The sequence below is a fragment of the Anomaloglossus baeobatrachus genome, chromosome 7 (assembly GCF_048569485.1).
Source record: "Anomaloglossus baeobatrachus isolate aAnoBae1 chromosome 7, aAnoBae1.hap1, whole genome shotgun sequence".
Taxonomy (NCBI): domain Eukaryota; kingdom Metazoa; phylum Chordata; class Amphibia; order Anura; family Aromobatidae; genus Anomaloglossus; species Anomaloglossus baeobatrachus.
The window spans coordinates 95,746,740-95,772,433 of NC_134359.1; the positions used below are offsets into that span (position 1 = coordinate 95,746,740).

General features: G+C 47.1%; 1 protein-coding gene across 1 annotated transcript in view; it reads left to right on the forward strand.

The window, feature by feature from the left end:
• The window catches only part of LOC142245932 (sterol 4-C-methyltransferase strm-1-like), a 164,807-nt gene that overhangs the window by 38,907 nt on the left and 100,206 nt on the right, over positions 1-25,694 (forward strand). The gene's annotated exons all lie outside the window — the stretch shown is intronic.

A 25,694-nucleotide genomic window follows, 5' to 3' on the forward strand; every position in this document is an offset into this window, starting at 1 on the left:
TGGGTTTTGGGATATAGTCTATTGTCCGTGACGCCACCCACGGTGGTGGTGATTTGTTAGCACCACCGCTGCTCGGTGTGGGGATCCCGGGAGTGATGGTGTGAAGCAGCAAGTTGTTGTGTTGCCCCTCCGTGGGTAGGGGTTGGTGATCCCGGGGCCCAGTGATGAGGTGGGAGATGCAGGGCTTGGTGGACGCAGGGACGTGGGGGCAGCACTGTGCCTTGCGGCACTGTGGTACTCACTCAGCCTGAGACGTTGACACAGTTCTCAGTAAAACACATGGCTGGAAAGACGGTTCCCACGGACGGCTGCACTTGCTTTCCCCAGTAGGTGACGGTGATGTCCCTTTTCCTGCACCTAATGTTGTTGATGGTCTCGATGGGTTCCCACCAGTAACCCGCTCCCCGGCTTCAAGCTGGACCGGAGGAGCTCTACTCTTTGCCCGCAGGCGCTGGCCCTTAGAAACTGGTGCCCTGGCGGTGGCGGTGTCTCTACTGTAATGGTTGGGCTGTTGCCTTCAATCGGGACTTGGTTGTTGGGGGATCGACGTCCCCTTCACTGACGGATTTGGCAAATTATGGCAACTCCTAGCCTTGCCGGGGTCCGAGAGGCCCCTGCCCCGGTGCTGACTGTCCTTTGTACACTGCTCCAGACCGCCGGGCCACCACCCGTCCGCGGTCCTTCCAGGAACTTCCAAACGGTCACCCCTCCGGACAATCACCGCCGTTGCTGACCTTGCTGACTCTGTCCTGCACACAGCTAGACCAACTTCAGGCTTTCCTACTCTCACTTTTACTCCTTTTCTCCAGTTTTCTCCTTTGCTCCTCTACCACTTCACTTCCTTCTACTTCCACTTCCTTAGCTCATCTTAGCTGTTTACTCCTTCACTTCCCTAGCTTAACTCCACTCTAGCCCTCAGCTAGACTTCAACTGCCTGGTTCTTCCCGCCTCCAGAGCTGTGAACTCCTCGGTGGGTGGAGCCAACTGCCTTGCCCACCCCCTGGTGTGAACATCAGCCCCTGGAGGAAGGCAACAAGGATTTTTGGGTTAGCTGGTGTGCCTAGCTGGGGTGTAGGGTGTGGTGGTGTGATGACCTGTGACCCCTGGCTTGCCCAGGGCGTCACATAAGCCTTAGTAGGATTTTGAGGCATTTTTTACTATGCTTAAAATATAAGCCCTACTCCAAAAATAAACTATAGTTGTGGTTCCATAAGGAAGTGTCCAAGCAGCTAAAAGAGTTAAAAAATACAGCAGGACTCATCATCAAAGAAAGTAGACACCCCCAAAAGAAAGCAGACACCCCAAAAGAAAGCAGACACCCACAAAAGAAAGCAAACACCCCCAAAAGAAAGCAGACACCTCACTTAAAAAAAAATAAATAAATTGCACTCACCAGATCCCAAACAGTTACAGTTGGCAAGTGACAATGGTGGATGGGCTCTCACACAGAAATCTGTGTCGCTGTCATGTACCTTGCCTGCTTCCTAAGGGGGCGGGTCATGCGGCGTCACAGCGACGTCACACGGCAGGCGGCCAATAGAAGCAGAGGGGCGGAGATGAGCGAGACGTAAACATCCCGCCCACCTCCGTCCTTCCGCGTAGCCGGCGTGAGCCGCGGGACGCAGGTAAGGAGATATTCCTCGCTCCTGCGGCTTCTCACACAGCGATGTGTGCTGCCGCAGGAACGAGGAACAACATCGTACCTGTCGCTGCCGCGACATTATGGAAATGACCGACACTACACTGATGATACGATTACGACGCTTTTGTGCTCATTAATCGTATCAAAAACGATTTACACACTCCGATGTCGACAGCGACGCCGGATGTGCGTCACTTTCGATTTGACCCCACCGACATCGCAGCTGCGATGTCGTAGTGTGCAAAGTACCCCAAAGACGCTGTGTTTACAATGATGCATTGTGGGCACTCAGCCTTAGGCTCCATTCACATTGCGTTTTGTCTTACGTTCACAGGTCCCGTCAGAGCATCCGTCCGAACCGCCCCTCCCCCACCCCGCAAAGCGTGTTTCGGACGCATGCGCCGGCAGGGCCATTCACTGTAATGGAGCACACTACGTTAGCGTATGCTCTGTTTTGTGCCATTTTTGCACATATACGTTTTCTGCAAACAGACACCCGTCCAACGTAGTCCAAGAATCCACAAATGGCAACCAGAAATACCTAAAAAGAGAATGAAAACAAGAGACTGTCCCTCGATCACCAATTTATTTGAAAGGAAAGTTCCCAGGTCATACGTAGTACAGCACTTCCCATGATACTTCTTGATTATGTAGGTCAAAGGCTATGGAGCCTCAGAACAAGGCTCCATAGACTAAGCAGCAGCAATTCCTGGCCCACTCTGCGCTCCGCGAGACTCGGTGACTGTGACCATTCATCACTCTGATACTTAGCGACTGTGATGAGTGATGATGTCAAAAATGCCATTGCTCATCATGCTGATGAGCGGTAATGTTCCTGATGTCACCAGTCATCACAGCCCCTGGATCTTTCAGAGTGCAGCACGAGCCTGGAATTCCTGCTGCTCAGTTGTCTAAGGAGACTCCAGGTTTTTGCCATACTGCTTGATGTGCTGCCTCCATTCATTATTTTTTAACTCTGTAGGCATATTTCCACTCATTCCCTGAGACAAATCTATTTGAGATTATAGGCCGCTCTTAGATCAAGTTTGGTAATAATCTTGACAGAATGAATTCCTTCCAACAACTCAGGAATTCAGTGGAGTGAGTAGCGATTTTTAATGGTAATCTTATTTATTTCTCTGTAGTCAAACATGGCCGCAGGGTTGAGTCTTTCGTTTCTACAAAGAACAAGGATAAACCAGCTTGGCATGAAGAGGGTCGAATGAGACCCATCTGTAATGGTTCTGATCCGCAGTGCTCTGCTCTCCAGCAGAGCCGATGCTCTGTTTTGTAATGTGCTCTGTTGGGCGGGTTGTTTCCCGAGCCTCAGGTCCTGTGCTGGTTCTGGGAGGTGCCTGTTCACAGGTGCCTCATTCCGGGTGATTGCTCTGCTTCATTAGGGACCAACCTTATGCTGGAACGCCGCCAGTCAGTGCTCTGGCTCCCGTAAGTGCTTTGTTTTGATCTTGTCTTCCTACCCCGGACCTTTGTTATCCTTCTCCGCCCGTGCCCCTGACATTACCCCTCTGGCTTCTGACCTCCGGCTCATACCCAGACCTCAGCTCCACTTTTTTCCTGTGTTCCATACGTGACTCCTGGCTCCTGACCTCCTTCTTGTTGGACTTCCCCGCCACTAGTTGCATCTAGTGACACCTTGTGGTTGAACATCACACCATCTCTAAATTTTTATCCAGAGATTTTTAATTTTTGCTTCAGAAAGATTGTAAATTTGTCCAAATGGTATGGTTGGTCCAGAAAATTATTCAATAGGAAAGTCATAAGGCAATGAGGAGGTAGTTGATCAGCCCTTTTCTTACTGCAGCATCACTAAACTGCTGCTATTGAGGTGGTAGTTTAACAAAGCTCAGAAATCTCAGACATCTGGATTTGTATGAGAACCAATCGAGTTGTATGGCAATTTTCCTTACAGTACTTAGAGGGAAAGGTAATGTGGTCCTTGATACACAGTTATTAGAAGGGTTATAAATTGAAAACCAAGGAATTTCTAAACTAACTGAGATACTGACTGAGCCTGAGGAAGAGACCTGAGTAGTCTCAAAAGCTTGCTATTATTACTATCTTTTCAGTTAGCCATTAAAAGGTATCAACCACTGAGGACTCTCAGTTCTTTTAAACAATTTTTCTAAACTAACTGGAAACTTTGGAGAAGAAATAATATAAAAACTAAGTTTTATGATGATCAGGTTCAATACAGATTTCAAGTTCCATTGTCTCATGAGTAACAGGTCCAGAAGATGAAGGTGATCCATTCACAGTTTCCATATCAATTGGCATTGATTTAGTACTTCTTGCAATGTTGTTATAATGTGTGAATTGTAAAGGGTATTTTACACGCTGCGATATCGGTACCGATATCGCTAGCGAGTGTACCCGCCCCCATCGGTTGTGCGTCACGGGCAAACCGCAGCCCGTGGTGCACAACTTCGCTAACACCCATCACACGGACTTACCTTCCCTGCAACGTCGCTCTGGCCGGTGATCCGCCTCCTTTCTAAGGGGGCAGTTCGTGCGGCGTCACAGCAACGTCACACGGCAGCCATCCAATAGCAGAGGAGGAGCGGAGATTAGCGTCCGGAACATGCCGCTCACCTCCTTCCTTCCTCATTACCGGTGGACGCAGGTAAGGAGATGTTCTTCGTTCCTGCGGTGTCACACATAGCGATGTGTGCTGCCGCAGGAACGACGAACAACATCGTACCTGCAGCAGCAACTATATTTGGAAAAGGAGTGACATGTCAACGAGCGACGATTTTCATGTTTTTGCGCTCATTGATCGTCGCTCCTTGGTGTCACACGCTGCGATGTCGCTAACGGCGCCGGATGTGCGTCACTAACGACGTGACCCCGACGATATATCGTTAGTGATGATGCAGCGTGTAAAGCACCCTTTAGTTTGATGAAATGCCTTCTTGCTCCAGAGTCTAAAGCTGGGGTCACACTAAACGACAGCGACAACTACGTCGCTGTTACGTCACCATTTTCTGTGACGTAGCAGCGACCTTCTAAGTCGCTGTTATGATCGCTGCTTAGCTGTCAAACACAGCAGCCGAAGCAGCGATCATAACGACACGCGTCGCTGTGCTGCAACATGTGCAGAGAGCAGGGAGCCGCGCACACTGAGCGCTGGCTCCTTGCTCTCCTAGCTACAGTACACATCGGGTTAATTACACGATGTGTACTGCAGCTACATGTGCAGAGAGCAGGGAGCCACGCACACTGCTTAGCGCTGGCTCCTTGCTCTCCTAGCTACAGTACACATCGGGTTAATTACACGATGTGTACTGCAGCTACATGTTGTGAGATAGCGGGGCCATTGATATGTCACGGACGGTACGTATCTCCCAGAATGCGCACAGAAACATATTAGAGCCCTACATAGTGGTCAGTCCGGAAACCTCCAGGCCGGGTTATGCAGGTGGCTCATGTCCACAGTTCTCATTTAAAAGCTCTTTGTAAAGGCCTGGGTGGGGCAGAGCGTGTTGTGTAAGCTGCAGAGCAGGAAACTGAAGAGAGTTCAGGCCTGTGTGGAACTATAACACAGGTCTGTGGACCCCCGGGAATAGCAAAACGGAATATAGTAAGACCGTCTCCTATGGAAAGACCGTGACTGTATGGTGATGGGAGTAACACCGGTGGGGCCCTGGGGGGAACCTGTAGTGCCACCCATCCTGGGAACAGAAGGGAGTGTACACTTAGGCGACACCCTCACTAAACTGCAGCGTCGGGAGGTTCGGAAGTTGGTACAGCAGAACTCGGATGTGTTTTCCGAGATACCCGGCCGTACTTCGGTTATCCAACATGACATTGTCACCGAGCCTCGGGTAAAGGTGCGTATGAAACCGTACCGGGTGCCCGAGGCCCGGAGACAAGCCATTGCAGCAGAGGTGAAACAGATGCTTACCTTAGGGGTGATCGAGGAATCAAAGAGTGACTGGGCTAGTCCCATTGTGCTGATTCCAAAACCCGACGGGTCGCTACGTTTCTGCAATGACTTCCGGAGATTGAATGAGGTTTCCAAGTTCGACCTTTACCCTATGCCCCGGGTGGACGAACTTATTGAACGGTTGGGAAAGGCTCAATATTTCACGACGCTTGACCTTACCAAAGGCTATTGGCAGGTGCCGCTGACAGAGTCAGCCAAGGAAAAAACGGCCTTTATTACACCAGAGGGGCTCTATCACTATGTTGTCTTGCCTTTTGGTTTACATGGAGCCCCGGCTACTTTCCTAAAACTGATGGACATAGTGTTGGAACCCCATCAGAAGTACGCATCCGCCTATCTAGACGACATCATCATCTTCAGTTCCGATTGGCAGACCCACTTGTCCCAGGTCCAGGCCGTCGTTAACTCCCTGCGGGCGGCAGGGTTGACCGCAAACCCAAAGAAATGTGCAATCGATCAGGAGGAAGCCCGCTATTTGGGGTACGTGATTGGCCGCGGGGTGATCAAACCTCAAGTAAATAAAATAGAGGCCATCCAAAAGTGGCCCAGACCAGTGTCCACTAAACAGGTGAGAGCGTTCCTCGGCATTGTCGGGTATTACCGGCGGTTTATACCGGACTTTGCCAAGAGAACAGCAGCTTTGACCGATCTGCTGAAGGGGAAAAAGGCGGCTATGGTACGCTGGACCCCTCAGGCTGAGGAAGCGTTTCAGTCCATGAAGACTGCCTTGTGTGGTCAACCGGTCCTCATTAGCCCCGATTTCGATAACACCTTCCTGGTACAAACAGATGCCTCCGAGGTGGGTCTGGGTGCCGTACTCTCGCAAGAGGTGAACGGAACTGAGCATCCGGTTACCTATTTGAGCCGGAAACTTACCACGGCAGAAAAGAATTATAGCGTAGTGGAGAAGGAGTGCTTGGCTATTAAATGTGCCTTGGAGTCCCTGCGCTATTATTTGCTCGGGCGACAGTTTCGGTTGGTAACGGACCACGCGCCCCTCGTCTGGATGAGAAATGCGAAGGAACGGAATGCCCGGGTCACCCGCTGGTTCCTGTCCCTTCAGAATTTCAGTTTTACAGTAGAACATCGGGCCAGTTCATCCCAGGGCAATGCCGATGCCCTGTCTCGGGCGGCCTGTTTGGGTGCGTCCGTTCATCCCCTCGGGTTTGAACGGAGGGGGGGCTTTGTGAGATAGCGGGGCCATTGATATGTGACGGACGGTACGTATCTCCCAGAATGCGCACAGAAACATATTAGAGCCCTACATAGTGGTCAGTCCGGAAACCTCCAGGCCGGGTTATGCAGGTGGCTCATGTCCACAGTTCTCATTTAAAAGCTCTTTGTAAAGGCCTGGGTGGGGCAGAGCGTGTTGTGTAAGCTGCAGAGCAGGAAACTGAAGAGAGTTCAGGCCTGTGTGGAACTATAACACAGGTCTGTGGACCCCCGGGAATAGCAAAACGGAATATAGTAAGACCGTCTCCTACGGCAAGCCGTGCCTGTGTGACGGGGAACCGTATGGACTGTGAGTAACCCGGCTGTGTTCCGGATGACTTTTCCTGTACAGCAAGGACAATAAAACTGTTTGGATCAGACTGTTTTGGGTCACTGCCTCATTGTCGTCCTGGGGGACCCCCACCCCGCTACAATGTGCAGAGAGCAGGAGACGGCGCTGGCAGCGTGAGAGCGACGGAGGCTGGTAACGAAGGTAAATATCGGGACGTCGCTGCAACTTCACAGAAAATGGTGACGTAGCAGTGACGTCGTTGTCGTTGTCGCTGTGTGTGACACCACCTTAACATGGCAGAGCATTGTATTTTATAGCTCTCAATTATGACCTGTATGGGAATGATAAAATGAGACAATGGTGAATATATTTTCTCTATCTTGCATTACAGTTGACACAGTGAAAATAATAGAATCAGACTGTTCAGAAAGAGCTAGATTTCTTGCAATCTTAGCACTTGTGAGGACTATAGTAATTTTATTTGGACAGTTAATATCAAAATCTCCAGGGCCCCCACAATAGAGGCAAAGATTCTCTGTATGTCACCTCAACATCTCCACTGCCGAAAGAGGTTTTTGTATGACATCCACTTGCATAGGGTGAGGCATAATTTCCATTTTTTTGTTGGGAGTTCAATGCTGATTAACCAAAGGAGTAGGTAGGGTTGCTTCCAAATACTCAGTCTTTCCTTTCTTCATTCAGTGAGTCTCTGATCAATTTTTATGCACAGTTATTATTATTATTAATAATAATAATTATTTCTTTATTTATACAGCACCATGGATCCTAATGTGCTGCACATAAGAAGGGGTTACATACAAAATAAAGATATAAATTGCAGTAAACAAACTAACAATGATAGACTGGTACAGAGGGGAGAGGGCCCTGCCGTCGAGGCCTTATATTCTATAGGATGATGGGGAGGGAGACAGTAGGTTGGGAGGTTTGGGCAGCTGTGGTGGTGATGATGACAACAGGGGCATTGCAGGCTGTAGTTTTCTAGTTCTAGAGTTGGGTTTTCAAGTTCTATCTAAAGCTTCCGAATGTGGTAGAAAATAATCAGGTGGTTTGTTGCACAATATTCCAGAAGATGAGGGGATGCTTGGGAGACATTTTGGAGATGATTGGGTGAGGAACTGTAGCGGGGCGGTAGCTGTAGATGAGTGTTATGTGTGCCGCCCTGGCAAAACCAGGGTGTCACAGAGGTCTGCATCCATCTTTTTGGTGCAGATCTCACTCTCCCTTGGGGAGTTTCCCACACCAATACACACGAGCCAATCAGGCCCCACTCGCCCCCTCCTCAGGAAAACGGGAGGGGGAGAGAGGAGCTTGGAGAGAGCAGAGTTTAGTTTTTCAGTCAGTCTGCAGGAGGAGAGAAGTCTGGAAACAGCTTCGGTGGGAGCTAGGAGAAGTGGTAGTGAGGGCCTCAGGAATAGGCCAGCCGCTTGTGGGACCCGAAGTGGACCGGGAGAGGATAGTGCCCCCCCCGGTGCCGACTGTCGGGACCCAGTCCGGACCTGTGTACGGAGCAGACACAGACACAGACACCAGGCAGGAGAAAAACACCCGAATTACACACACGGGTGTGGGGCCCGTCCTCACAGCAGCCGTGGGCACCAGTTACCAGCAACTTGGTTAATTCTTGGACTCATGTCAGATATTGCCTTATACTGTGAGTACCCCTGCACCACCCGGTCCAAGCTGTGGACTGCACCCATTACTCCCCAATCCATCACACCGGGGTCCCGGGACATCAACACCCTACCCGTGGAGGGAAAATCACCACCTTGCTGCCAATTACCATCCCCGGGAGCGGCGGTGCTCCATTACCTCACCGCACACCACAGGTGGCGTCACGGAACATAGACTACCAAATCTCCCCTGTATATAATCACCCTTTTGTTGTGGTGCCTGGGATCACAGACCGGGTCACGCCACCGTACACCCACAAAAGTGACCCCTTGGCCCGGATCCGAGTACCCCCTATCCCTGGGCGACACAAATTGGCGTCACGAACAGGATTGAACCCATCCACTTGCCGGTGGAAGTGCGCCTTGTCCCATCCGTCAGCGGTGTCCCGCTGAGGAAAAGTCCCGAAGTCCGCCATTTTAGCCGCCATTTTAGGCGCCAAAAACAACAGCTTGGTGCCTTCTTCCCCGAGCGGTGGGCGCGAAAAAGAGGCTCCGCCCCTGAGAATGCGGGCGGAAGTGAAGCTTCGGAGGATCGGAAGCGAAAGAGAGACTTTAAAAGTTGCTAGAAGGACTGCTCCCGAGTACCAAGGGGGAGCAGCAGGAAGGGACTGCAGTTCATGTAACCAGGACTGTAAAGGCAGGGGCGCCAGGACTTTGCCTAATTCCATTCCTGGACAAGCCAGACCGCAGCCCCGATGACGTCATCCCTGGCCCCGGCAGTCCGCCCGGCCGCAACAGCAACAGAGATGATGTCGGCTCCGGCAGTCCGCCCGGCCGCAGCAGAGGTGACACCCGACTGGAGGTTTGCCCCAGATATGGCGCCAGCCGCTCCCATGTACCCCGTCCCGGCTGTGGAGCAGCCAGAGTGCACCTGCAGAGAGGAGATGCAGGCCACTGAGCGATGGGGCCCTCGGCAGTTAGCAAGTCCGGTTGTAGCCGGCACCGAGGGCATCCGAGTTGGCCTGGCTCCTGAGCAGGAGGCGGAGCACTGAACCCATGCCCCATACTGGGAGCGGCGGCAGCAGCAGCGGTATCGGAACATGGACAGCTACCCGCAAGTTGACAGTTAAAAGTTGAACGTTTTAAAAGTTTTAAAAGACCCGCTCCTGCAGTAAACCTCCTGCCTTTGTTGAACATCCCAGTCCCCCGGGAGACGCCATCCAGCACACGGGTGGAAGGAGGAGGACCCTGCCCGACTTGTTGAATGCCGCTGCGGTTGGAGTCTCAGTGGGCACAATCAGGGGTCGGAGCCCCCAGTGGAGGACGGCAGGGAGTTAAAGGAATGAGGGACAGTTCCCATTTACAGAGCCCGGTTAATCGTACCCGCACTGCAGGCAGTGGAAGACGGGGTCTTTATAGACAGTGTCACCATGAGTGAATGTGGCATTGGGGACCCGTGCTGCCCTGTGGTGGACTGTGGGAAAGTTACCGAGGAAGCTGCGTCGGCAGCAGAGTTAACACTTTACAGTTTGAGCAAACGTACCTCCTGATGTGGGAAGATGCATGTTTGTAATGTTTAACTTTTCTTTTTTCCGTTTAATAAATGCAGGTAGCTGAACAGCCCGTGGACAGTCTGTGTTTTACCAAGGGGGAGTGTGCCGCCCTGGCAAAATCAGGGTGTCACAGAGGTCTGCATCCATCTTTTTGGTGCAGATCTCACTCTCCCTTGGGGAGTTTCCCACACCAATACACACCAGCCAATCAGGCCCCACTCGCCCCCTACTCAGGAAAATGGGAAGGGGAGAGAGGAGCTTGGAGAGAGCAGAGTTTAGTTTTTCAGTCACCAAAAGAGTTAAGACCTAGCGTCACCTAGGGTAGGTGCTCTGGAGTAATAAAGGCAATACTGAGAAAGGAGAACTCCGGCACACTTATAACTTTCCCAAGGAAAAAAGGTTCACACTGGTTCATGTATTTCTTAATCTGTTTTTCTTTATTGAAGAAGGTGAAATGGTGCTTTACAAAGATAGAAAGTCCGCCAGGACGTTTCGGCCCTAGGCCTTCATCAGGTCGGACGATCTGACTGGAATATTTTTACATGTGAAGAAAATAACAAAAAGCAGATATCAACAAGTATATATACAATAGTGGTACAAACAAATTACAACAAACTTGTACATGTTTGAGGAGATACAACATAGAGAGCAAGTTCACACTCATGTCATACGATATTGTGGAATAATATAACAATATGATAGAACTATAGTAACGAAGTGCTGTCACTTTAACGAAGGGGAAATAGCCATTAATGATGGTGTGATATATGAAAAAGAGGATAAGTGGCTCACCCATATCAAGCAGAGATCCAAAATTAGAAGAAAATGTAAGTAGCCGTTTAGTATATGTATATATACGTATATATATACACACACCTCTATACAAGGTCCAGCATGTAATCAGGCCCTATGAAAAGAAGGAAGAATAAGTCAGAGAAGACCATATAGTAAAGAGATGAGGTAGAGTGAATGTAAGCGCATACCTGTGGAGAAACAGGGACATTGAAGTAGTACCAAGGAGGGACTATGTGGACTAGGTGGACTAATCTAGTTAGCCTAAATGAAAATAAGAACATCCATGTCAAACGGATAGTTGATCTTTGAAAAAAGAAGAATGTACAAGCAGGAAGAGAATGATAAATACCTAGATAGGTGGAGATCGACTTAAGCGGGCTTTACACGCTGCGACATCGCTAATGCGGAGTCGTTGGGGTCACGGATTTTGTGACGCACATCCGGCCGCATTAGCGATGCCGTTGCGTGTGACACCGATAAGTGATTTTGCATCGTTGCAAAACAGTGCAAAATCGCTAATCGGCGACACGGGGGTCCATTCCCAATTATCGTTACTTCAGCAGTAACGAGGTTGTTCGTCGTTCCTGCGGCAGCACACATCGCTGCGTGTGACGCCGCAGGAGCGAGGAAGCTCTCCCTACCTGCCTCCCGGCCGCTATGCGGAAGGAAGGAGGTGGGCGGGATGTTATGTCCCGCTCATCTCCGCCCCTCCGCTGCGATTGGGCGGCGGTTCAGTGACGTTTCAGTGACGTCGCTGTGACGCCGCACGGACCGCCCCCTTAGAAAGGAGGCGGTTCGCCGGTCACAGCGACGTCGCCGGACAGGTAAGTATGTGTGACGGCTCTGGGCGATGTTGTGCGGCACGGGCAGCGATATGCCCGTGTCGCGCAACAGATGGGGGCGGATACCCACACTAGCGATATCGGGACCGATATCGCAGTGTGTAAAGTAGCCTTTATTCTTATCGGACTGGATCCGTATAGTACCGAATTGGTTAATAAGTGAAATCAACACATTAAATAGCACTGCTGTTACTGGTACTAGAATATGTCTGTGAACAATAAGGGACCAATGTTATGTCATGTTTATTGACACCAGAGAAAAAAGATAATGTGAAAGGTATATTACCAATGGAGTAGTTTCTATTCCACACACACTCCTTTTAAATAGGGAGCATGTGTATGCTGATAGCGGTAATAAATCTAAAGGAGTACATAACATGTAAGTGCCATGGTTAACTGAATAAATCAATAGAATAGTGAAATAAGTGCATATTACCGGTAACTGCAGGGGGCTAGAACAGGTCCTGCTAAAAGTTAATGTGTCTGGCAAATTGAGGAAATTCCAGTAGAATTGGCTGACAACAGAAAGCAAGAGAGAAGGGGAAACCAAAGGATTAATAGCAGAATAAAATGTCATGTGGAGAGGTATACTAGAATAAAACATAATGATGGTGTATTACCCATAGGGGGGCTTCTAGTCCAAATAGACACTAGGTAAAGCGCAAGCTTATACTGGTAACAATAATATGTCTGTGAAAGAAATGGTAATATTATGCGTGTGCTAAATTAAGTTCAGTTGACCAATGGAGTCAGAGAGGATAGAGGCACAGTGTGTTACCAATTGGGGCAGGAGGCTGGATGAGGTCCTGTTGTAGGCTAATGTGTCCAAGAATTGGAGAGACTCCAGTGTGGGCTGGCTGGTAACAAAGAAAAAAAGTGGGAGAAAAGGGAAGTCACTGAAAGAACAAAAGAGATTAATCACAGATAGGAAGAGGATGCCAAGCTGCTGGGCGAGTCACTTACCCTCCATGTGCGGTAGTGGCTGTGCGCGCTGCGCGTCCTATGTGAGATAAAGCTGTAGACGCCGGTATAAATGGACCCGGAGACAAAGTGTCATATCCGGTGTGTGAAAACATGGAAGTGGTGTGAGCCGGCGTGAGACGCACGCCGCGCATGCGCACATCATTATAAGTTTCTCTGGGCAGTGAATCACATGAGAGATGTGTCATATCCGGTAGTTGGAACGCGGAAATGGGGACAGTCAGAGTGAGACGCACATTGCGCATGGGCAGTATAGCTCTGGTGCAGGGAAAACTTGTGGGTTCCAATGATTGGTGAATCTGGTGCCATTAGACTCGTTAGCAGGCTATACGTGCAGTGCATCACTGGTGGGTGATTCTAGATGGTGCCCAGGGACGAGATAACTAGTTCTGTAAGAAGAAACAGAGAATTAGGGAAATATATGCATGTATACTATAATATATTATGGCACAATAATGGATTATGTTTATTCACACAAAACCTGTGAGGGAAAAGATGTGACATAAAGCATGCATAAAAACTGTACATTTACATAATATCATGTATAATAAAATATAAGGATAACAGGCTGTTATACGCCTTTAGACGCCTTATGTAAGCAGAGAGATACCATGGGTACTACATGTGACATCAGATAGCCAGAAGAATATAGTAGAATGGAACCTATCTCATACTTCCGGTTGAGCCCATGGGGTTCCATGGTACCTAGTGTGTGAATCCACCTAGCTTCAACTTCAAGGAGGCGCTTGACCCTATCACCCCCTCTGCGATTGATACTGACCTGGTCAATAACCTGAAATCGTAGTTGAGACACGTTATGTCCGGCTGTGAGGAAGTGATGTGGGATAGGTAATAGTGTGCGTCCGCACCGAATATCAGATTTCTGTTTGTTGATGCGGTGTCGGACATGCTGGGTAGTCTCCCCAACATATCCGAGACCGCACGGACATTTAATGTAGTAAATGACATATGTACTGTCGCAGGTGAAAAATCCTTTGATCTGAAATACTTTCCCAGTCCTAGAATGTGTAAATGTGTTGCCCTTATTGACATTAGAGCACTGGGCACAATTTAAACAAGGAAATGTTCCAAATTGGGGATTATTGATGAACCGTTGTCTGGGGGTGATTGTAGAGGGACCTATATCTGCCCGAATAAGTTTATTTTTTAAGTTAGGTGATCTTTTATAGCAGACTAATGGTGGACTCTGGAACTCCTTGATTTGAGGATATGCGAGTCCCAAAAGGGGCCAATGTCGTAGGATGATGTTCTTGAGTAGGGACGAAAAAGGATGATATGTATTGATAAAAATGTATTCTTTCATGTGAATCCCGTAGTTTCTCAGATTTGGTTGTGATCCTTGTGGCTATCTCATGTGGGTAGCCTCTTTGTGTGAATTTATTGCTCATCTCCTGATGTCTGTGGATTTTGGTTTCACTATCACTGACAAGTCTGTTGACACGAGTGTGTTGGGAGATGGGCAGGGACTGTTTCGTATGTCTAGGATGATTACTTGGAAAATGTAATAAGCTATTTCTATCTGTAGGTTTGGTATAGATGTCGGTGGTGAGTACACCTACGTTATCTTTGATAACAAGACAGTCCAGGAAATTAATCTGTTCCAAGTTGTGGTGTAGAGAGAATGAGAGACCGGGTAGTAAGGTATTGATGTTGTTGTGAAAACTAAGGAGAGAGTCCAGGTCACCATTCCAGATCATAAACACATCGTCGATGTATCGACGCCACAAAAGAGCATGTTGAATAATCAGGGGGTGACAATGTATGAATTTGTCCTCAAAGTGTGTCATGAATATGTTAGCGTAGGGGGGCGCGACGTTAGACCCCATCGCGGTCCCCCTACGCTGAACATAAAATTGGTCCTGGAAAAGAAAAAAATTCTGCTCCAGAATGATTTCAAGCATATCGGTGCAAAATGATCTGTGGTCAGCAGGAAATGTAGTATATTGCTCTAGGAACCAGTTGACTGCCTGCAACCCTTCTTTATGATTTATACTTGTATATAAACTGTTGACATCCAGTGTGACTAAAAGGGACGATGGTGGGACATGATGTAAATCGGTTAGTATTTCCAAGAAATGTGAGGTGTCTTTAATGTATGATGGGGTCAGAGGAATGAAAGGTGAAAGAATTTTTTCTATGGTCTTTGCTACCAGAGAGAGAACGGAGTCGGTTGAGGCAACAATTGGTCTCCCAGGTGGACGGGTAAGGTGCTTATGGATTTTGGGAAGGGTATAGAAAACGGGAGTGACAGGATGCGGATTGTGAAGGAAATCCCTAAGTTTTTGATCAATGATACCAATATCGAAGTATCGTTTAGATACCGATTTAATAAGAGAAGAGATGCGGGAAGTAGGATCGGTGGAAATAGGTTCATAGGTCGTGGTGTCAGAGAGTTGACCAAGGATCTCAGTGATATAGTAGGAACGGTCGAGAACTACCGTAGCTCCGCCTTTATCGCCTGGTTTGATGATGATAGATGAGTTGTTTTTAACCCCTTCACCCCCGGCCACTAAAACACCCTAATGACCGGGCCATTTTTTGCAATTCTGACCAGTGTCACTTTGACAGGTTATAACTCTGGAACGCTTCAACGGATCCTGGCGATTCTGAGATTGTTTTTTCGTGACATATTGTACTTCATGTCAGTGGTAAATTTAGGCCGATATTTTTTGCGTTTATTTGTGAAAATTTAGGAAATTGTCCGAAAATTTGGAAAATTTTGCAATTTTCAAATTTTGAAAATTTATGGCCATAAATCTGAGAGCTATGTCACACAAAATAGTTACTAAATAACATTTCCCACTTGTCAACTTTACACCAGCGCAATTTTCGAAAGAAATTTTTTTTTCGTTAGGAAGTTAGAAGGGGTCAAAGTTCATCAGCAATTTCTAATTTTTCCAACAAAATTTACAAAATATTTTTTTTAGGGACCACATCACATTTGAAGTGCCTTTGAGAGGCCGAGGTGACAGAAAATACCCAAAAGTGACCCCATTCTAAAAACTGCACCCCTCATACTGCTCAAAACCACATCCAAGAAGTTTATTAACCCTTTAGGTGCATCACAGGAACCAAAGCAATGTGGAAGGAAAAAATGAAAATTTTACTTTTTAACACAAAAATGTTACTTTAGCCATAAAATTTTCATTTTTACAAGGGAGAAAAGAGAAAGTGCACCCTACAATTTATTATGCATTTTCTCCTGAGTACGCTGATACCCCATATGGGGTAAAAATCAATTGTTTGGGTGTACGGCAGAGGTCGAAAGGCAAGGAGCGCCATTTGAATTTTTGAACACAAAATTAGCTGCACTCATTAGCGGACGCCATGTCGGGTTTGAAGACCCCCTGAGGTGCCTAAACAATGGAGCTCCCCCACAAGTGACCCCATTTTGGAAACTAGAGCCCTCAAATATTTTTTCTAGATGTTTGATGAGCACTTTGAACACCTGGGGGCTTCACAGAAGTTTATAACGTTGAGCCGTGAAAAGAAAAAAAAATTTTTTTACCACAAAACTGTTGCTTCAACTAGGTAGCTTTTTTTTTCACAAGGGTATCGGGAAAAAATGCAACATGAAATGTATTGTCCATTTTCTCCTGAGTACGCAGATACCTCATATGTGGTGGAAATCAAATGTTTGGACACACGGCAGTGCTCGGAAGGCAAGGAGCGCCATTTGAATTTTTGAACGCAAAATTAGCTGCACTAATTAGCGGACGCCATGTCGGGTTTGAAGACCCCCTGAGGTGCCTAAACAATGGAGCTCCCCCACAAGTGACCCCATTTTGGAAACTAGAGCCCTCAAATATTTTTTCTAGATGTTTGATGAGCACTTTGAACACCTGGGGGCTTCACAGAAGTTTATAACGTTGAGCCGTGAAAAGAAAAAAAAATTTTTTTACCACAAAACTGTTGCTTCAACTAGGTAGCTTTTTTTTCACAAGGGTATCGGGAAAAAATGCAACATAAAATGTATTGTCCATTTTCTCCTGAGTACGCAGATACCTCATATGTGGTGGAAAGTAATTGTTGGGCGCATGGCGGGGCTCAGAAGAGAAGGGCACCATTTGACAGCAAAATTGATTGGAATCATTAGCGGACGCCATGTCACGTTTTTAGACCCCCCCCCATGGTGCCTAAACAGTGGAGCTCCCCCACAAATTACCCCATTTTGGAACTAGACCCCTCAAGGAATTTATCTAGATGTTTAGTGATCCCCTTGTACCCCCAGGGGCTCCACTGAAAGTTGATAACGTTGAACCGTGAAAATTATTTATTTTTTTTAAAAAAAAATTTTTAAATTTTTGCAGCAACAAGGTAGTTTTTTTTTTTCTCTTTTTACAACGGTATCAGGAAAAAATGCACCATAAAACGTATGGTGCAATTTTTCCCGAGTACGCAGATACCTCACATGTGGTGGAAATCAATTGTTTGGGCGCATGGCGGGGCTCAGAAGACAAGGAACGCCATTTGACTTTCAAACGCACAGACGCAGTGCACTGATCGGCCGCTGCAGGAGGCACGGTCGGATGAGATACAAAAAGCGCTGGGGATACGAAAAAAAAAAAAAAAGTCACGCCAAAAATTGAGCAGGGATGTTGATCCGCGCTCAGCACGCACGGACAGATGCGATACTTTTTTTTCCGTATCCCCGACGCTTTTTGTATTGCATCAGTCCGTGCGTCCCGCCGAGCGCTGATCAGGGATGCACATAACGATCGGCATCCCTGCTCAATTTTTGGCGTGACTTTTTTTTCCGTATCCCCGATGCTTTTTGTCACGCCAAAAATTGAGCAGGGATGCCGATCCGTTATGTGCATCCCTGATCAGCGCTCGGCGGGACGCACGGACAGATGCAATACAAAAAGCGTCGGGAATACGGGAAAAAAGTCCCTCCGAAAACTGACCACGGATGCAGATACGTTATCTGCATCCCTGATCAGCGCTCGGCAGGACGCACGGACGCATGAGGTGTAAGAATTGACAGGGGATAGAGGAAAAAAAGAAAAAAAAAAAAGTTATACTCACATTACCCAGAGGATTTGCAGGAGGAACAGCTTTGCAGCAGCCAGCAGGCAGGAAGTTGGACAGCTCAGCAGAAGACCCAGGAAGAAGGACCCAGCGATGGAGGCAGATGTGATCGGCCGGTGTAGACAGGTAAGAGGACGTCGGGGGGACAGCAGAGGGGGAGGGGGAGAGCAGAGGGGGAGAGGGACAGCAGAGGGGGACAGCAGAGGGGGAGGGGGAGAGCAGAGGAGGGGGATACCGGAGGAGCTGCAGAATAGAGATCACGGGGGAGGCCGGCAGACTGGGATGTCTGGGGGCAGACCGGGATGTCAGGGGGCAGATCGGGAATGCTGGGGGCAGATCGGGAATGCTGGGGGCAGATCGGGAATGCTGGGGGCAGATCGGGAATGCTGGGGGCAGATCGGGAATGCTGGGGGCAGATCGGGATGTCTGGGGGCAGACCGGGATGTCTGGGGGGGCAGATCGGGATGTCGGAGGACAGATCGGGATGTGGGGGGGCAGATCGGGATGGCGGGGGGGCAGATCGCAGGGGGGCACGGGCAGGGGCCATTACGGGAGCGCGCAGGAGCAAATCACAAGAGCGCGCAGGGGCTGCAAGAGAGCAGGGGAGGAGGGATACCGGAGGAGCTGCAGAATAGAGATGGCGGGGGGCAGATCGGGATGTCGGGGGGGCAGATCGGGATGTCAGGGGGGCAGATCGGGATGTCAGGGGGGCAAATCGGGATGTCGGGGGGGGGGCAGATCGCAGGGGGGCACGCGCAGGGGCTGCAAGGTGAGCACAATACTCACCGCCCCTGCTCCTGCGACGTGACGTGACAGCAGCGGCAGCAGCAGCAGTGGCGTGGTACCACTAGTACCAGCCAGTGCTGCACGCTGCAGACATGTTGGGGGAGGGTCCCCAGACCAGCACAGGCCTGGGGAGGGCGGCCACAGGCAGATCAGACCGCCCCACTGCACACTGATTGGAGCGATTGCGCGTCATTGCACGATCGCTCCAATCAGTGCTGCAGGGGGGGGGGCCACGGTGTCTGCTTGCTTCCAGCCAATGATCGGAGCTGCTGCAGCTCCGGTCCTAGCTGGATTTTACAAGATCACGCTATTTTTGGCATTTTTTTTTGCCGAAAACATCGTGATCAATGTGATTGGCGGTTCCGATTTGAACAGCCAATCACATCGATCGCCTATGGGGGGTGGCAATGCCACCCCCCCTGGGGTCAAGCAAAGGTCCCCTGCTGTAAGAAACAGCAGGGGACATCATTTGAAAGCCGTTGCTATGGCCACGGCAATCAAATGAAGTTTAGGCCGTAAAATTACGTCCCTGGTCGTTAAGTCACGTTAAAATAGGACGTAATTTTACGGCCCGCGGTCGTGAAGGGGTTAAGAGTATTGAGGGCCCTGGACTCCTCTACTGTGAGATTATTTTTAAGATGAAATTCACCTGTGTTAATCTTTCTATTGAGTGTGTTGACATCATTGGAGACAAGTGAGACAAACGTCTCAACGGGATGGTAGGATCTGGGAGGCATATACGAGCTAGCAGACTGTAAATTAAGTCCCTTTAAAGAAAAGGATAAATCATTAATACAGGACATCGTATTAGGAACATCAACATCACCTTTTTTATCAAAATGAGCCTTCAAGCGTATAGATCTAAACAGACGGTTGAGTTCTTGTTCAACCTGAAAGGTGTCATAAGGGGGGGTAGGACTGAATGTCAGACCTTTCTGCAAAACTAAGTGTTCGGCGGGGGACAAGGTGTAGGATGAAATGTTGTAAACCAGGTCGGAGTTACCTGAGACCTTGTCCACACCGGATCTTCCCGTCAATAACGAGTGGTGTCTGCGCCCCCTCCTCGTCTTCTTCCTGGTTGACGTCGTGGTCCTAAAAAATGGGATTGTTGTCGTGGAGGTCGAAAGTCGTTGTCTGAACTGCCTGATGACATGTATCCTGTGTATCTTGAAGGGTGCCTTTCGTGTAGTCTTCCTGATCCCTCAGAAATTTTTGCCGTTTTCTGTTTTCCAATGTTCTCCTGAACTCGTTAATAAACTCTTGAGTTTTATTTCTTAGTTGATCAAATTCCGTAGTGGAGAGAACTTGTTTGAGTTGGGTTTCAGTAGTTTTGAGATTAGTGGATATCTGTTCAATTTCTTTGTGAAGATGATGAATGGTCAGGGTAATAATGTCCATAGAGCATTTGTTGATTATGGCTTCAAATTTGTCACAATATTCATTATTATCTGAGAATAGAGTGGGTCTTAATGAAACACGTAGGCCTCGTGGTATCCGTTTCGTGCGATGATATTCTGCTAGTGTTCCTAGATGAAGGTCAAGGGCGGTGTGTCTTTGTAATTCTTTTTCATAATCCCTTCTGCGTATCTCGTCTGTGGGTACACTAAGAAAGGTGCTAGATGTTGTGACCTTGGAGACTATGCTGTTGGTCTCCTCATCATTATATGAGAAAACCGAAAAGCTTGATTGTGACATATAGAAATTTGGGTTTGTCGTAACAGGGAAGCAAGGGAGCTTAGGTCAAAAAATCAGTCCACAAAAAGAGTTAAGACCTAGCGTCACCTAGGGTAGGTGCTCTGGAGTAATAAAGGCAATACTGAGAAAGGAGAACTCCGGCACACTTATAACTTTCCCAAGGAAAAAAGGTTCACACTGGTTCATGTATTTCTTAATCTGTTTTTCTTTATTGAAGAAGGTGAAATGGTGCTTTACAAAGATAGAAAGTCCGCCAGGACGTTTCGGCCCTAGGCCTTCATCAGGTCGGACGATCTGACTGGAATATTTTTACATGTGAAGAAAATAACAAAAAGCAGATATCAACAAGTATATATACAATAGTGGTAAAAACAAATTACAACAAACTTGTACATGTTTGAGGAGATACAACATAGAAAGCAAGTTCACACTCATGTCATACGATATTGTGGAATAATATAACAATATGATAGAACTATAGTAACGAAGTGCTGTCACTTTAACGAAGGGGAAATAGCCATTAATGATGGTGAGATATATGAAAAAGAGGATAAGTGGCTCACCCATATCAAGCAGAGATCCAAAATTAGAAGAAAATGTAAGTAGCCGTTTAGTATATGTATATATACGTATATATATACACACACCTCTGGTTTGTCCTTGTTCTTTACTTGTTTTTAATTAGCGATGTACCACTAACTGAACAAAATACGCCTAAAATATACCTTTTATTAAATACTATTAAAAGAACGTGATTGTGTATGATAAAATACAAACGTTAGCAAATGCCATCGTATGGGAGGACGGGAGAATCCTTCATAGACACACTTCAGTTGTTCTCCCTTAATTTAGTCCCATACACAAAACTACTTTTTGGATATACCACCCGTGTGCACTGCACATCATCTCATTGCAGGGAAACTGATAGATCAGGATATGTCAACAACCCCTTATATCAGAGTTTAACCCTTACTCGGTATATCCGCAACCCATCAAAACAGTGACTCATAAATTAAACAGCAATAATACCTTGCTATCTCCCACCCACCGTCAGAGATGCCTAGATATAGTGAAAAATGGAACAATCTCACCACGGTATAGGTGTTGTTGTCTTGGAATCAAAACATTCTCCTACTCTGGTCACTGTTTGATCGTCAGATCAGTGGGACATTCCTGGTTCCCCCGATTTTTTCAGGTACTTCATAGGATCCAGTTATCTATCACCACTGATTACATAAAGCGCTCCACTCTCAACGCGTTTCCCTTCTCATCAGGAGAGCGGCGTATATGGATCCAAACAGTGTCCTCACATCAATGGACACATGCTATCAAAAAAGAAAATCAATTTTTCAACCACTCTGAACAGTGGGCCAGCGGTGTTCATGTCCCACTATAGCCTACTTACTGCGGTTCTGGCCTCCCACGTGTCACGACAAACACAGCCAAACCCGGTATGCTGAATAGTGGGTATTTAAAGCCGCCGCCGCGGCGTGTGACGTCACATCCGTCCATCGGTCACCTGACCGGAAGTTGCGTGCGTCACCCGGTGACGCGTGCGCGTCACCATACAGCATGGTGGAACGCATCCCATTGCGCCTGCGCGGTCGCAGTGAGAGCGTTCGTGCCTTACAAACCTCAAATTTATTAACCCCATATTTCTCAACTGGGTAAATGGTGCAAGGAATACGGGATGAACTCCCCAAAATACCATGCAGTATTAGGAAACCCGTTGCAGTGTGATAATTATCACATAGCAGACAGGTAGGTCCAGAAAAAGTACAGCAAACCAGCATTTACCTATGCGGCACGGAAAAGCTCAATTTCTGTAATAAAAACGGACACAAGAGAAAAAATCCCCCAAAAGGAGTCAATTGTACAAAAATGTGCTAAAACCCATAGGAGCAGGAACTGCTCAACCTACATTAGATATAGTGACAGTTTTTTCAATTTAATATTGGGGACAGAACCGGGTCATATTTATCTCCAAATGGATATGTCATAGGCACAGCCGGGCCCGTTACGGTATACAGAATATGGAAACGCAGGAACCCACCACCATACTAACTTCTAGTCTACGGCACTACATAGGGACTGATTCCTACCTATCATGTGGGGGTCGGCACCCTAAAGAAACGGTGAGTGGTGCCCCCACTCGGCCGACGACTGACCCTCCTACTCACTAGGCCTAGACACTACACAAAGGGTGCAAAGGACAGAGTTTCATTCAGACCCCTTGGTTTCGTGGTGCCCAGCCAATAGATCCATTTGGTTTCTTGCTTCAAAATGCTTTTATCCCAGTCCCCCCCCCTTATTGGTAATGGTATCAAATCAATTCCCTGGAAGGAGATGAACTTGGGGTCACCCTTGTGTTCATCATTTATGTGCCGTGCCAATGAGGTGTCATTTTTTAATCTGATGTCCCGGAGGTGTTCTCCTATTCTTCTTCTCAGTTCCCTCTTAGTTTTTCCTACATATTCCTTACTACACCTACAAGTAGCCTTGTAAATGACTCCTCTGGATTTACAATTGATAAAGGTCTTAATTTCGTATTGTTTGTTCGTGACATTCGAGAAAAAATGCTTCCCCGTTTTTATAAAGTTACAGGCTATGCAGTTCCCACATCTAAAGCAGCCCTTCACCTCATTTGAGAGCCAAGTTTTTTTATGACTGTTGTTTATATCGGAGGTAGAAAAATGGCTATGTACCAATCTTTCCTTTAACGAGCGTGCTTTTTTATAGGTAACCGCTGGATACTCTGTTATCAATGGAGCAATATCCTCATCCATTTTTAAGATGGACCAATGTTTTCTGAGTATATTATGTATCTCCTCTGCACCATTGTTGTAAGTTGTGATGAACCTAATGGTTTCCTCTTTTTCATCCCTTTTTGATGGAGTATTCAGGATTTTGGTTCTATCCTTGCACCTTACTTCTGAAAATGCCTGATTTATAACTTTACTGGGGTATCCTCTGTCTGTTAGACGTTCATTTAGGTCTTTTGCCTGTTTCAGAAATAGCCCCTCCTCTGAGCAGTTCCTCTTCAATCTTAGGAACTGCCCTTTCGGGATGCCCTTTTTAAGGTTTGTGGGATGCCCACTCTCCCACCTCAACAGAGAGTTTGTTGCGGTGGGTTTGCGGTATGTGCTCGTGACAATCTCCCCACCTTCGTTTTTCTCTATCAGCACATCCAGAAACGGCAGTTTTTTGTTATTCACCTCATAAGTAAACCTAAGACCCACGGTGTTATCATTCAGTGTCGATACCATCTCTGAAAGTTCAGTCTCTGTACCTCTCCACAACATGAAAACATCGTCGATAAATCGACACCACAAAAGGATTTTTTCTCTATCCATCACAGCATCCTCTCCGAACACCACAGTCTCCTCCCACCAACCCAGGGTTAAATTTGCATATGATGGGGCACTAGGACTCCCCATCGCAGTCCCCCTGAGCTGGTGGTAGAAGGATCCCCCAAACAGGAATGTGTTACACTTCAGGCCAAAATCCAGTAGTTCCAAAATGAACTGGTTGTGGCATTCAAACTGCCTACCCCTTTTTTTAAGAAAGTAGTCAATTGCCCTTAGACCTACACTATGTTCAATTGAGGAGTATAGGGATTCAACATCTATACTAACTAGCAAGGTGTCATCATCAATCGTCACGTCTTCCAGTTTTCTTAGGAGATCAGTGGTGTCCCTTAGGTATGAGTCCAGGGCCAACACAAAGGGTCTCAAAATTTTGTCAATGTACAGTCCTGTATTCTGAGTCAGACTGCCTATCCCCGACACAATAGGTCTCCCCTTCAGAGGTACAAGACCTTTGTGGATCTTGGGGAGGCAATAAAATGTGGGGATAATTGGATAGGATGGAAACATGAAGTCAAATTCGGTTTTATCAATCAGATTATAGGTTATGGCTCTAGATAGAATGTCTTTCAACCTTGCAAGGTATTCACCTGTGGGATTTTCCCTAACTATCTCATAACCATCTTTATCACCTAAAATCTTGAGGCACATTTCTTTATACTGGCTGACATCCATTAAAACAATGTTGCCCCCTTTATCTGATTGTTTAACCACGATCTCATTATTCCTTTCTAGACCTAACAGACAATCCATCTCAACCTTCGTCAAATTAAATCTCTTCCTATGTGTGATTTTCAATGATTCCAGATCCCTGGTCACCAAATTACAAAAAACGTCAATAGATGTTGTTTCATTCAAGATGGGTGGCATTTTAGTGCTCTTTAATTTAAGGTCCGTAAAGGGACCTTTTCCCTCAACATTTGGATTGGGGTCTTCTAGACTGAATAATAACCTCACATCATCTAATATCTCTAGGGGGATACCCTGTTCTTTACAGATTTTCTTGTTTTCATTACAAAAGAATTTTTTCCACCTCAACTTTCTCACAAAGAGATTCAAATCCTTTATGGCCTCAAAAAGATTGAAATCTGAGGTTGGCACGAAAGATAGCCCTTTACTCAGCACTGTCATCTCGGGGGCTGACAATACTTTTTTAGATAAGTTTATGATCTGAGCGGCTCCATCTGGGGGAAACCCCCTCCCCCCTGGTTCTTTTTGCTCCGTAAAAAATGTCCTTGCTCTAAAAAATGGCCGGGGTTGTACGCACCCCTATTTTGGTGCCTGCCTCTCCCTTTAAATTTATTTTTTCGATTTCTACCAACTCCCTCAGTATCTGAGAAGTCTGTGTCTGTTGAGGTACCTTCGGTCTCACTAGGTTTATTAAATCTCTGTGTCGGAAAGCTATAGGCCTTGTTTTCTCTGAAATCCTGAACGTCTCTTACATAAAATTTATGTTTTTTTTCCTTTAAATGGTATTGATGTTTTTCAATGACGTTTTGTAATGTAATTTCCTTTGTAGCAAAGTCTGAATCCCCAGTGAATTTTCTCGTAATCTCTGTTTGCTCTTTCAACAGGGCATCTAGATTACTCAAATTCTTTTTTTCTTCCTCCAACAGTAAGGTCATTAATTTAAGTGAGCACTCCGTCACCTCTCTTTGCCAACTGGTGATCAATTCGGAGTTTTTATACCTAAAATTGGGAGTCAATGATATTCTTAAATTTCTAGGGACAATTTTATCCTTCAGATAGCATTCCAAAGATTGGATCTCCCACCAGGAGGTTACTCTATTTTTATATATTTTAGTCAGTTCTCTGAAGGCCCCATTAATTGAGGGTGTGTATTTCTTTTGTACAAAGCTTCCCTCCGAGAAGACTTCCCTTGCC